The sequence below is a fragment of the Triticum aestivum genome, chromosome 6B (genome assembly GCF_018294505.1).
Source record: "Triticum aestivum cultivar Chinese Spring chromosome 6B, IWGSC CS RefSeq v2.1, whole genome shotgun sequence".
In the NCBI taxonomy this organism is placed as follows: domain Eukaryota; kingdom Viridiplantae; phylum Streptophyta; class Magnoliopsida; order Poales; family Poaceae; genus Triticum; species Triticum aestivum.
In genome coordinates, this window is record NC_057810.1 from 11,920,598 (window position 1) to 11,929,133 (window position 8,536).

Below are 8,536 nucleotides of genomic sequence, written 5' to 3' on the forward strand. Positions count from 1 at the left end.
CATTAAACAAACGCCATGTAATTACTTTACTTTATTGCTAACCGGTAGCCATAGTAGTAGAAGTAATAGTTGGCGAGACAACTTCATGAATACACGATGATGGAGATCATGATGATGGAGATCATGGTGTCATGCCGGTGACGATGATGATCATGGAGCCCCGAAGATGGAGATCAAAAGGAGCAAAATGATATTGGCCATATCATGTAACTATTTGATTGCATGTGATGTTTATCATGTTTATGCATCTTGTTTACTTAGAACGACGGTAGTAAATAAGATGATCCCTTACAACAATTTCAAGAAGTGTTCTCCCCTAACTGTGCACCGTTGCTAAAGTTCGTCGCTTCTAAGCACCACGTGATGATCGGGTGTGATGGATCCTTACGTTCACATACAACGGGTGTAAGACAGATTTACACACGCGAAACACTTAGGGTTAACTTGACGAGCCTAGCATGTACAGACATGGCCTCGGAACACAGAGACCAAAAGGTCGAGCATGAGTCGTATAGTAGATATGATCAACATGAAGATGTTCACCGATGATGACTAGTCCGTCTCACGTGATGATCGGACACGGCCTAGTTGACTCGGATCATGTGATCACTTAGATGACTAGAGTCATGTCTATCTGAGTGGGAGTTCATAAGATGAACTTAATTATCCTGAACATAGTCAAAATACCCTTTGCAAATTATGTCGTAAGCTCGCGCTTTAGTTCCACTGTTTAGATATGTTCCTAGAGAAAATATAGTTGAAAGTTGAAAGTAACGACTATGCGGACAGAAGAATGCTTATGTCCTTAATGCACCACTCAGTGTGATGAACCCCAAACGTCGTTTGTGGATGTTGCAAACATTGGACATACACGTTTTGATAACTACGTGATAGTTCAGTTAAACGGTTTAGAGTTGAGGCACCAAAGATGTTTTCGAAACATTGCGGAACATATGAGATGTTTCGAGGGCTGAAATTGGGATTTCAGGCTCGTGCCCACGTCAAGAGGTATGAGACCTCCCACAATTTTTTTAGCCTGCAAACTAAGGGAGAAAAGCTCAGTCGTTAAGCTTGTGCTTAGATTGTCTGAGTACAACAACCACTTGAATCGAGTGGGAGTTGATCTTCCAGATGAGATAGTGATGTTTCTCCTAAGTCATTGCCACCAAGCTGCTAGAGCTTCATGATGAACTATAACATATCAAGGATAGATATGATGATCCTTGAGGTATTCGCGATGTTTGACACCGCGAAAGTAGAAATCAAGAAGGAGCATCAATTGTTGATGGTTGGTGAAACCACTAGTTTCAAAAGGGGCAAGGGCAAGAAGGGATACTTCATGAAACGGCAAATCAGCTGCTGCTCCAGTGAAGAAACCCAAGGTTGAACCTAAACCCGAGACTAAGTGCTTCTGTGATAAGGGGAATAGTCACTAGAGCTGAATTACCCTAGATACTTGGTAGATGAGAAGGCTGGCAAGGTCGATAGAAGTATATTGGATATACATTATGTTAATGTGTACTTTACTAGTACTCCTAGTAGCACCAGGGTATTGGATACCGGTTGGGTTGCTAAGTGTTAGTAACTCGAAATAAAAGCTACGGAATAGACGGAGACTAGCTGAAGGTGAGCTGACGATATGTGTTGGAAGTGTTTCCAAGTTTGATGTGATCAAACATCGCACGCTCCCTCTACCATCAAGATTAGTATTAAACCTGAATAATTGTCATTTAGTGTTTGCGTTGAGCATAGACATGATTAGATTATGTCTATCGCAATACGGTTATTCATTTAAAGAGAATAATGGTTACTCTATTTATTTGAATAACACCTTCAATGGTCTTGCACCTAAAGGAATGGTTTATTGAATCTCGATCGTAGTGATACACATTTTCATGCCAAAAGATATAAGATAGTAATGATAGTACCACTTACTTGTGGCACTGCCATGTAAGTCATTTTTGGTATAAAACGCATGAAGAAGCTCCATGTTGATGGATCTTCGGACTCACTCGGGTTTGAAAAGTTTCGGGTTTTAAAACATGTGGGAGCCAACATGGGTATCCAGATCCCGCTGTTGGTTATTGACCGGAGAACGTCTCGGTCATGTCTACATGTCTTCCGAACCCGTAGGGTCTACACACTTAAGGTTCGATGACGCTAGGGTTATAAAGGAAGTTTGTATGTGGTTACCGAATGTTGTTCGGAGTCCCGGATGAGATCCCGGACGTCACAAGGAGTTCCGGAATGGTCCGGAGGTAAAGATTTATATATGGGAAGTCCTGTTTTGGTCACCGGAAAAGTTTCGGGTTTTTCCGGTAACGTACCGGGACCACCGGGAGGGTCCCGGGGGTCCACCAAGTGGGGCCACCGGCCCTAGAGTGCTGTATGGGCCAAGTGTGGGAGGGGACCAGCCCCAGGTGGGCTGGTGCGCCCCCCCACCAAGGCCCAAGGCGCCTAGGGCTTGGGGGAAACCCTAAAGGGGGCACACCCCCTTGCCTTGGGGCGCAAGGCAACCCCCCTGGCCGCCGCCCCCTCCTCAGATTGGATCTGAGGGGGCCGGCCCCCCTCTCCCTTGCCCCTATATATATGTGGGGGGTGGGAGGGCAGCCGGATCACAAGTTCTGGCGCAGCCCTCCCCCTCTCCCAAGTACTCCTCCTCTCCCGCGGTGCTTGGCGAAGCCCTGCAGGATTGCCACGCTCCTCCATCACCACCAAGCCGTTGTGCTGCTGCTGGATGGAGTCTTCCTCAACATCTCCCTCTCTCCTTGCTGGATCAAGGCGTGGGAGACATCACCGGGCTGTACGTGTGTTGAACGCGGAGGTGCCGTCCGTTCGGCACTAGGATCTCCGGTGATTTGGATCACAACGAGTACGACTCCTTCAACCCCGTTCTCTTGAACGCTTCCGCTTAGCGATCTACAAGGGTATGTAGATGCACTCTCCTTCCCCTCGTTGCTGGTTTCTCCATAGATAGATCTTTGTGACACGTAGAAAATTTTTGAATTTCTGCTACGTACCCCAGCAACACCGTCTTGTGGATATCTTCAGGGGCCATCCGAACTTGGTGGTAGCCGGATCGGAGGTCCAGTTTTGTAAGAAAACGGGCACCTTTTAGCTCATCCAGTAGCTCATCGACGACTGGAATAGGAAACTTGTCCTTGATGGTGACAAGGTTGAGTCCACGGTAGTCGATACAGAAATGCCAAGTACCATCGTGCTTTCTGACGAGCAGGCCACGAGCCAACATCTCAGCACATTGTCTCTCCAGTTCATCCTTTTGAATAGCAGGGTAGTAGTACGGCCGTACTGCAACAGGCTGCGTCACTGGAATAAGGCGAATATGATGGTCATGGGCTCGTGGTGGCAGCAATCCCTGGGGCTCGGCGAAGACATCTGTGAATGCGGCCAGGAGGCTGTCGAGGAGGTCCTTGCTGTCATACACAGGTAAGTGGGTAGGCCGTCCTATTGAGCCTAGTCCTGACCACACCACGTGGTGATCCCTCTGCCAAAACAATATCCACTGGGTATTGAAATCCCACAGAATTGGCCCCAAAGGTTTTGAGGAAGCGCGTGCCGAGGACGACGTCAAATCTGCCCAATGGTATGGCATGCGGGTCAACAATGAAGTGTTCCTTGTAAATCGTGATAGCAGCATGCTGGAGGAGTCCACGAAAGGTAACCTTAGCACCATTAGTAACACTAACCCCCGAGGCGGCGGTCGGAGGAGAAGGGCAGCCCCACGACAGTGGCCACCTCCTCGTGGATGAAGTTATGAGTGCTACTGAAATCAAGCAAGGTGACGAGGTTACGATCCCCGACACGTAGAGGGACCTGCATGGTGTCGCTGGTGGGAATCCCCGTGATAGCCAGATGCGAGATTGTAGCCTCCTGGAATTCCGCTAATGGCTCTTCTTCGTCATCTAGTGACTGGATGTAGAAATGACGTTTGCAGCGATGGCCCCGAACGAACTTCTTGTTGCAGTTGAAGCAAAGGCCTTTGGCGTGCCAATCGTCCATCTCGGCCGGGGTGAGATTTTTGAATACGAGCAGAGGCGTCGAACTGGAGGATTCAGACAATACCGCACCGGGGTTGGCTATGGGGCAAATTTGGCGGCTCGGCCGAGTGGCGGTGGCCGTGGCTCCGGTGACAGTGTTGAGGTGCTCGAACAAAATTGCCAAGTCCATAGCCACGTCTAGAGTCACAGGTTTAAGCATCTTGACCTGAGTTTTCATGGGCTCGCCCAAATTGTTGGTGAAGATATCATGCTCCTCGGTGTCGGAATTGGGTGCACACGAGAGAGATCTCAAGGAAACGCTTGGAGTACTCCGCCACGGTGCCAGAGCGGTGAGTGGGGATTAGCTCTCCAAAGGGGTTCGCGCGTGTCGGCGGTCCGAAGTGGTTAGAGATGAGTGTTTGAAACTCTCCCCAAGACAGCGGTTGGCCCAACTCTGCCTCGAGATGGCCGTACCATAAGGCGGCCACATCAGTGAGGTGGTATGAGGCAAGCCATCGGAATCCTGTGTCCGCTGGCCGAGGAAGAACAGTTTCCAGCGTGTCAACCACGGCCGTGGGTCACTTGCCCCGTCAAAGAGGGGTAATTCTATTTTCTAGAGTCGCGGAGCATGATCGGATGGATCCTACAAGGCGGCCCTGTGCCCGGCGTTGGATGTAGCTGCACGTGGCTGCATGAGCCCGAGGCCACCAAGTTGAGGCGTGCCCTTCCCTTCAAGCCGGAGGAGGGCCAGATTCTGCGCGCGCTATTGCTGTGACGTATCGGCGAGCTGGCCCTGGAGCTTCTTTACCGTCTCGGCCATGGACTTGAGGGTGGCACGGTCCTCGGCGCGGTCAGCCCTCGCGGTGTGATTTTCCTCGGAGAGGCTGGTGAGAGTCGCGACCACGGCTTCATGGTCCCCCTGTTGTTTGGCGGCCAGCTCCTCTTGGGTTTGCGGAAGGGGCGGCGGAGGGGCCATGGCAGCCGCCGGGATCGAAGGTGAATCTGATACCAAGTTGTCACGGGCTGGGGTTGGATTGGACTGGAGGTTGTAGTCATGGGAGGTCGGAGGACGAGGGCGAAACTTTCGTCGGCCTATGGTTGGAGAAAGAGGTGAGGAGGGGGCGCCGAGGCGCAGGTGCACGAGGTGAGAAGATCGATTATTTTCTGGTTGTTCTCCTTGATCACATAGGGTTGGTTATAAGTAGCCTATTACAATGACGTGACAAACTCCAACTCTAATTGGGTGTTGACAGGGTAACCTTCTTCGCGACTAAACCTTTTCAACTAAGACCCAGACTCTTTAACCTAAATCTAGGACTGTGTAACAAAACTGGAATAGGACTAGGGTGGTGCAGGGCCTTGCGCCTATAAGTCTGGCCCCACATGAAAAGAGTCCTGACTTCTGAACAAGCTGCAAGCTCAAGTAAATGCATCTTACATACCAGTGGGTATGAGAATGATGTGTTGCTGAACTCAATTAGCAAGTAAACCCTACAGTATTAAGGGAACCGCAAGGTTGATACACTCTGCCAGTATTAATTGATGCCTGATGTTTTTATTGCAAGTATGAACCAAATACAGTTGACATTCAGTAACAAACTGAAGCTGTGTTGCCATCTGAGGGGGTGTCGTTCTGAAGCTGTGTTGCCATCCGAGGGGATGTCGTTCCTTGCAAGCAAGGTAAGCTGGGGAGAGCATTAGTAATACTTGAAAATATGCATGAGGCAGTTGATTGTAAAGTATTCAGAAAACTATGGAGAACATACGATTGAAAGAATTGGTGGGCCAGTACTCACTTTGTTTTCAGCTAGGGCGCAAGAGTAAATCCTCTTTGGTATTCCGAGTTCTTAATTAAAGGCCTGTTCGTCAATCCACCGCTCCAAGAAATACAAGAATCTACGGAGCATCTCTTTCTCCACTCCGTATTTTCAACTGAAGCTCGGGCCGCTCCGGGAGTGGAGTCGTGCGGAGCGGCGAGACTCCGAACAGGCCCTAAGTCGCTGAGGCACTTGTCCTGGTTTCAGAGGGCCTTTAGTCCCGGTTCTGCAACCGGGACAAAACAATCGGGACTAAAGCCCCTTCACAATGTAAGGTGCATTTCTTTCTATTTCTCATAATCCCTTTTTATCCTTCTAGAAAAAAAGGAAAGTATCTCTCTTCCGATTACATGTATCTCTCCTATGAAAAGAAGGAAGGTATCTCTCTCCTGATATACTATATCTCTTCATTTTATAGCCTAATTTATTTATTTCCCACTAAACAACAAATTAGCCAAGGGTAATTTCGCCTCAAATTCTCTAAAATTTCATGTCTTGGTCACCGTGCCGAGAAAAATACACCTTACATAAAGGAATAGAGGGAATATAAGGTACTATCAACACTTTTACCGACAAAGATGGTCAGACTTACGTCGCCTATTTTAGATCATGAGATCGAGGGTGCCCTATTTTAGATTGGCCCAACAAAATCTCCTGGGCCTGACGGGCTCTAGGCACTATTCTACCAATGACATGGTTCGTTAGTACGTGTCGATGTATGACCGGCATTGTGAGATTTCATAAATGGTGTTGCAGCCTCGGAGGCTTTTAATGCCACTGTAATTGTTATGATCCCCAAGGTAAACTCACCGGAGTTCCCGTCTCAGTTTAGATCAATTATCCTCTGTAATGTCCTATACAAGATTGCCACGGAAGTCCCGGCAAACAGAACTAAGGGCATCCTCCTCATTCTCATTTCAGAGGAGCATAATGCGTTTGTGCCGTGACGCCTAATCACTTAAAATGTTCTGGTGGCATATGAGTGCGTTCATGCAATCCGTACAGGGAAAAGGAAAAAAAACCATTATGTGGGCTAAACTCGATATAGTGAAGGCATACGATAAAGTAGAGTGGGTCATTTTCGAACAGATGATGGAGAAGTTTGGTTTCGCACCAGAGTAGACTCTTATGATTATGCGGTGTGTGATGTCTGTAAAATTTTCTGTTAAACTAAATGGTGGCTGTTCAAGGGGTTTCTCTCCTTCCCGTGGTCTCTGGCAGGGTGACCTTTTGTCCCCCTATTTGTTCCTTTTTCTATGTTAGAAGGTTTTTCTGCACTTTTAAAGAAGGCTCAAAGTGATAGAAGAATTAAGGGAGTGTCTTTTGGGAGCACTAGCCCCCATGTAACACACCTCCTCTTTGCGGACAATAGCATTGTGTTCCTTGAGGGTACACGTGATAACATGGAGACGCTGAAAGATATCTTTGTGAAATATGAAGAGTATTCCGGTCAGAGAGTCAACTTACAAAAATCCTCTATTTTCTTTGGGAAGGAGAGCGGGGAGGAGAACAAAGTAGAGCTAAAAAATGTCTTAGCTGCCACCAATCTAGCCTGATATTTTTCTCTTGTCCCTGGCCGTGCCTTCTATATACCGTCGCAGACAATTGCCTCATTAATTGATGCCAACGAGATGTACTACTTCCCCTCGCCTCTAGTTCATGGGGTTACCTTCAGCTCTACTCCACCATTGTTGAAGGAATGGTGGCTTCGTGGAATAATCGACTGAAGCAATTTTTCTCGACCGCGGTGGTTATAGAAGCCGAGAGAGAAAGAGGAAAGAGGAAGCAACCGAAATGCAGAGGATCAGTGCAAGGTTATCAATGAGCTACCAGCCAACCATCTCAGCGGCACGAAGATCCTTACTTCGATGCTGCCCTAGAAGCTACCCCACCATCTCAACGGAGAAGCAGCGTGGCTTCCACGAAGCTCGTTCAGCCTGATTTCACGGCTCCTCTCTACCCCGTGGATAGTATCACGGAGGCTGAACATTGCGAGCTAATGACGAAATGCCAGAACCTGATCTTGACGGCGGCGGTCGACTCTGTTGCACCTCCTCGAGCCGAGGAAACTTTTCATTGCCGTCTGATTCCACATGGCTATGTTGCCGTGACGGTGGATGAAATAATGGATGGATTTGAGGGCCTGGAGCTTGACTTCCCTAGAGGTGAAGGGGATATTCTTTTGGAAAATGTTTTGAGGAGTACCTGTCTATGGAGGAAGGAGCACATCAAGCTTTCAAACTAGACGCCTCCTCCCCTCCTCCGCCGCCGCCACGTCAGGGCACTCTGCCTCCTCCTCCTCCTCCAGCGAGACAGGGCACTCCGCCTCCTCCGACGTGTCAGGGCACTCCGCCTCCATCGGCGTGTTAGCGGACTCCGCCGCCTCAGCAACGGTGGAAGAGAGACGCCGCCGCTCCGGCGGCTAGCAGTACAAGAGGCTGGAAGAAATACAGATTTGGTCCAAAAATCCTGAAGCCTCTTCCAAAGTTACCATATGAGAGAACTGATGAGGAAACCGATGAAATCATGGAAGAAGAAGTGCAGGCCCATTTTGCACGAAAACCTCCACCTTCAAAGGAAATGGTAGATCCGGTGAAAGTGAAGCACACTCTGGATGCCCTGAAGCGACCCCCACCGTCTCCGCCAAAATCCAACAATGAGCGCGTTATTGCAAAGACATTTCAAGAAGCGCAGCGGTCGGGAAGTACTTCAAGTGTTGCA